The sequence below is a fragment of the Canis lupus genome, chromosome 4 (assembly GCF_011100685.1).
Source record: "Canis lupus familiaris isolate Mischka breed German Shepherd chromosome 4, alternate assembly UU_Cfam_GSD_1.0, whole genome shotgun sequence".
NCBI classification, from domain to species: Eukaryota; Metazoa; Chordata; class Mammalia; order Carnivora; family Canidae; genus Canis; species Canis lupus.
Window position 1 is genome coordinate 64,488,043 of NC_049225.1, and position 6,000 is coordinate 64,494,042.

At 34.9% G+C, this 6,000-nt stretch overlaps 1 long non-coding RNA gene across 1 annotated transcript in view; it reads left to right on the top strand.

Annotated features, from left to right (window-relative positions):
- LOC102157144 overlaps window positions 1–5,516 on the top strand; it is a 37,883-nt gene extending 32,367 nt beyond the window's left edge. The window contains exons 2-3 of the long non-coding RNA XR_005357639.1: window positions 1,723–1,823; window positions 5,141–5,516. This is a non-coding gene — a long non-coding RNA (uncharacterized LOC102157144). The remainder of the gene's footprint in view (window positions 1–1,722; window positions 1,824–5,140) is intronic.
- The last annotated feature ends 484 nt before the right edge of the window (window positions 5,517–6,000 follow it).

The following is a 6,000-nucleotide window of genomic DNA, read 5'->3' on the forward strand; positions in this document are numbered from 1 at the left end:
ACCCCCTGGATTTCCATGTGTCAATAAAGATTGCAAGTTAATTCAGACAGAAATAATTGGCATTAAGATTTGCAAGGCATTCCATTATTGTAATTTGAAAATTAAGATGAGAAGTAGCTTGTTCAAACATGTTCAGTTTTAAAATCTGGTGAAGTAACCTTAGTGACTCATAGATGTGATCTAGAAAATAACTTTTCTACCCAAAATGACTGCTTTGGATTTTTATCATTTATAATTACATTGCACTAAAATAAATGTAACATATTTTATGAAGCTCAAAAATATTTTTCAGTGTGCCCTTTCAAAAGATCAAAAATCAAAATGATTGGACTTCTTGGCCAATAACAATCCTACAATCATGTTATTGTCTATGATTCTTCAGAGCATATTAATTATAATATTCAATTTTATTATTATGGTCAAGAAAGTACCTCGAGCTGTGTGTTATGGAGGGGTGTAAATTTATATTCATATAAATATATATTTATGTACATTCTGATTAGATACATTTTAGTGATATAGTCTTTCTCCATGTTATTCTATTAGACAATTATTTTGACACTTCAAAATAGTGTGCAGAGAGAATGCATAAATAATAAAAACTACAATTTTAGAAATGTAAAAATTGAAAAGGTACATTTTATACTTTGGTAGATCACTGTAAGTAACATGACTAAAAATTAACATTCACACTATTTTTGATAAATTAAAATCAAGTTTATACAAGTCAAAGCATTTTAAAGTTATACTGTATGTTCTTTAACTGTCACCTTTTGTTCTTATATCTATTTGTTGTGTAGATCATCATGGAATCATTAATTAATAGCTACTGTAATCATTGTGCTAAGTCACTAAAATGAATTATAATCATAATTTTTATGATAGCTTTCTTTAAATCAAATATAGTCAGGTATTCCATATACATTTTGTCATTGATTGCATTTCAAGTCATCTATTAAAAATAGTAAAATGTCATCCATTTAAATGGATCATTCTTTAGTATAAAACCTTGTATAAACTGCCTTTGTGCACTTGCACTCACTTTAATTTTTCAGTGAGCAAGCTTCATCACATTTCTCTATCACATTGAAAAATCACCTATTGCTGTTAATGTTATTTTATCTCTTATAATTTGGTTATAGAAATCAAGAGACCGTATATATGTCACACCTGTAAAAGCCAAATAAATTTATTAAATGTTCAATTAATAAATTTCAAAATGGGGTTTTAAAATTAGGTAGTAGCCTCTGAAAATATCCTTCCTTTGCTGGACTTTTATTTAGATATCTTTTACATCTGCCACTAAAAACTCTTACATGTCTCAATACTGTTGCCATTCTCAGGAGATATGAAATCATAATTCTCGTTGTTAGTCATACTAAATAAAGACTTTCTCACTTTACTTTTTTTTTTTTTTTTTAGAAATGGAAAAGTTTTTATTTACTTTTTGGATTCCAAATTATGCACTTGCTTTTACTTTCCTCAAATTATTTCTGTAATTTTTATTAAATAAATATATTTCACTTTCCCTGTTCCCCAAACTGATTTTATACTGAGTGTTAATAAAAAGCTAGGGCCTGAGGTGGAAGACAGAGCTGGGGGAGAAGAGGAGAAAGGACTCTTAAAACTAAAAGTTGTGAGGGAGGAATCTAGTTCTGTCGTTAATCCTCCTCACTCTCCAATTTGAAACAACTTCTACTTTTTTGTTCTTTTGTTCCTAAGATGTTCCCTTTGATCCTGAATTAAATATAAAGATTCAGTGGAGAGTTGAAGTATGCTGAAGATTTATCACAACCAACGGGAAACCGGGGAAATAAATTCAGGTATCTTCAATTATCTGTAGTTATGCTATACATCATTTAGAGATGGTTAAATCCAACCATCACTGATTTTGAAAACAAGAAAACTGACACATAAGAAGATGAATTGCTTTTATCATGAGCTATGGACTATTGGTGATACCACCTTGAGTGTTAAATTAAAACTGAGGTTTTATGAGATATGCTAATTATTTGGCCATCTTGCAATTTGGAAAATAAACTTCCAATTATTATTTTTTTTAAAGAACCTCTTTCCTTTCACAATTGTCAAGTTACTTGCTTGAAAGAGTGACTAATTTTGTTGTCTTCCTATGTGTTGATTCTCATTAAGCTTTTGTCCCCTAGAATAGGGAGCCACTGACTACTGCAGTGGGGTCTCTAAGCCACGAACAAGTAATCTAAATGGTGATACTTAGAGCACATCTGTCCTGTACATAACACAACTCCCACAAGGACTATAGTGAAAATCACATATGCTCAAAGGATATTCAAGATTATACGTGACTTCTTAAGACATTTTGATTTAATTAGGGAAAAGCTCAGGCTTTTATTAAGATTTAATTCAGTAATAGCTAATAACAAAGTTTTATCATCACGTGTTATGAGTACATTATCTAGCTGCAGATTTTCTTGTGCTGAGTCTCCTGCACCCGGGTCCTAACCCAACCTCTGTCCCTTTAATCTGAGCCAGGGGAGACCTTTGTAATGGCATTGGATCCTCTCACTTCCAGCCATAGGTTCTTTCACCACTTCTCCACCATTCACCTTCGCCCTTGCCTCCCTCAAATTCAAGAAGCTCAACAAGAGTGAAGTAAAATTTGGCAGTGGGTGGAGTGGAGGAAGGACTCAAGACCCAGGCCCTCGACCAGTTTGGCCTGTGGCTTAATGAATCTTCTTTGTTACAATGTGATAATGCGGTTAAATAGTCTTTGAAGGTTAAAAAAAAAACTCCCATTAGTAAACCCTCACACCCATAGAAAACTATAGTTTCATTCCACCAAACAATGTATATATTGTTTTGCAACAAACCCTATTTGTAAACTGCAAGTGTGTATTCTAAGAAAAGAAAAAATAACAAAAATTAGAAATTAAAGAATGCAGTATTAACGCTCAGGCACACCATTACTGGGTAGGTTGCAATTCAAGCAGCCTATAACAAATCCAAAACAGCAAATACCTATGTCATTTTAAAGGAAAATGTCAGACAAAAACAAGTTGTCATTTTGATATCAGGGGATGAGAAAGAAACGGCAAGAATTCAAAACTTGACAGGACAGTCCGTGGCTTTAGTTAAGTAGAGAGGGAAACAGTCTTACACTTTTGATTAATAATTAGCTTTCCTTAATCAGGAAATTTCCTACTGTAAAAAATACTAACAGAAATGCCAGAGAAAGCGACACCAAACTCAGCCAACATTTAGTGACATGGCAAATACATATGCAAGGACTTTCACAAGTGCTTCCTCGTATATCTAATATTGAATTTATTGTGAGATTTTTCTTGCTGTAATATACTTTTATCCCTATACAAATTCATTTTAATTTTTCCTATTTTGAAAAACTGACCTCTATTTTCCAAGGAAACCGGCTTCCAAAATAATTTGCCAAATTTCACGTTAAATTCAAGTTCTGGTGAGTTGAAAGCACAAGTTGTGTGTTTCTTGTCTTTTCTACAAACATGGTGCTTTCTCAGAACTTCTTTACACGAATTCTTTTCATTTCCACTATAATCAAATAAGATGTAAATTATCTGCTTTCAAAGCACTGAGGGTTACATTATTTCTTCATGATTACAACACTGCATTTACGTAGCAGTGTTTATGAGACAGATGTGCTGCAGCGGGCTGGTTTGACCCAGCAAAACATGTGAAGTATATTGTGGTAGGTGGTCGGTTCTGACGTGGATAGAAGAGAAGACTGTGTGAAGGTGTTTTGTGCATTCATGGAAGACCCAACCACTACAAAGATGCAACTGCTTCACTGCATTAAAATCTGGACATAATCAACTCAAATTCTTTCTAGTTGCATGGAGGTAAAACGAGGGCTTTGGGAATCATTGGTTTATTCTGGTATATGCTTGCAAATCCCTGGAACAGGGACTGACTGGAGGTAGTAAAATCCTAATAGATACAAGATAGATACCAGAGGGGTATTTGCCTTGTCAATTCTTATATGGAAACCAATTTTGTGCTGGTGCTTTTTTTTTTTTTTCTTCCTGTTTTACTCTGGATTTCTTCCCATTCTATTCTACAAAATCTTTCACTTTCAAACTTTCAAAGATTTTCAAAATCTTTCGACTGATCTGAAGTTAGTTGCTGATCTGTTTTCTCTCACAGAGAAACCCAGATAGACCCAGCCATATGCATTCTGCCCTTGAGCCAGATCTTGGGTTTCTGCTCACACTCCAGATGGAATTCAGGAAGGCTGTGATGAGTCCACGCAGCCCGTTTAACGCTTCGGTTTTTACACTTCCACATGCAGCCCAGTCTCTGGCTCTTCTCACAAAATAGTCTTCACAGAAGCTGCAGTGGAGAACTTTCTGATGAAGTTTCTCCATGATCCAAAAGAATCTGATTGACTACTTTTTAAATCTCCTAATTTTCTGCAATTTGGACTCTTTCTATAGGAAATAAATATCCAGGTTTTTAAAGGAGGTTTCTTAAACCTCAACCCACAATATTATAACAAAATGTTTCTTTTTTAGTCCAAAAGAAAATGTGGGTAAATTTTCAGGGTCATCTAGATTAAACATTACCAAAATTCTATTCCGCAAAATAACCTGCCGGCCAGCTCGAAGTCCAGAATGTCTCTCCTTCTCTGGCTCACACACTAGCATTTCTCATAGCATTTAACTATCAGTTTGAAGTTGAAGCACTCTAAAATTTAGGATAAGTGCTTGAAGAGTCTAAAGCAAAAAAATAATAGAAATACATTTCAGTTGTTGTGATTTGGAAGAACATATCTTCCTCCCCTGAGGGCTTAATGAACGCTGCAACTTTTACCCTGATTTTTAAAATGCATTGACAGCTTTTCTAATGTTCCTTAATCAGCTTTAATTTCTTAGTGATTTTAGTTGGTAGTGTGACTGTATTTGGAAAAGATAAAAAGAATCATTTAGGAGGGCTTTTTTTCTTTTTTGCTCCTTTCATTCCATCTTAAAAATATAAGGCATAGAGAGTGATAATGTACTGAGTTCCAATAGCTTTTGATATTCACCCACCAAATTGTTCACTAGAGAGAAATACCAAAAAGGAAATAATAAAAAGTCTGGTTTTTATCATATGAAAACTCCAACAAGTTTTTTTCTCTTTTGTCATGTAGGTGGTAACCAGGAACTTTCATGGAGCAGAGAGGCTTCCCCACAGCATTTGCTCCTGGAATGCTAAGATGTTCCAGTTTTGTTGTGCAAATGGCTCAAGCAGATGAAACTGTGTTTATGTCACCTGAGGAAATAACCTTCAAAGAGACTAAGTTTGCCCTGTGTCCAGAGAGAGAGATGCGGTGAACAGAGCAATCTGAAACATAGTGTGTGTCCCATCTGCAGTCTTTCTTTCCTCCACCAAGCTGCTTCTGGTCATTTCCCAACAATGTATCATGGAAACATATGTATGTAACGTATTTTAAGGGCAAATGAGAAATGCTCCATCCTCCTGCTTCAAGAAGTTAATGGGATCCAATAAATTCTTTTGCAAATGTTTTCCTTCTCAATGGTAACTGAGATGCCATAGCACAATGAATCTGTATATATCTGGGAAATTTTTCTCAAATAACTAAGTTTGGCCAACCTACATCTGATTTCAGATGATCTCTAGGGGGATTTCCTGGGGGAAGAAAATCTTAAGTAGCGTGTGTTTCTGGACTAAAGGGCTACTGCATCATGTCAAAAATCTGTGTTTGAATTCTAGCTCTGCCATTAATTTCCTCAGCAAATACTTACTGAAAGCCTAGTATCTTCCAGACACTGCAGGTATCATCTGGATATACAACAGTAAGTAAGAAAATCACTGCTCTTGTCTTGTGGACTTTGAGGCTATTAAAATAGTAGGACAGAGGCACCTGGGTGGCTCAGTCGGATAAGTGTTTGACTCCTAATCTTTGCTCAGGGTCTTGAGATTGAGCCCTGCATCAATCTCCACACTAGGCGTGGAGGCTGCTTAAGATTCTCTAATCTCCTTCTCCCT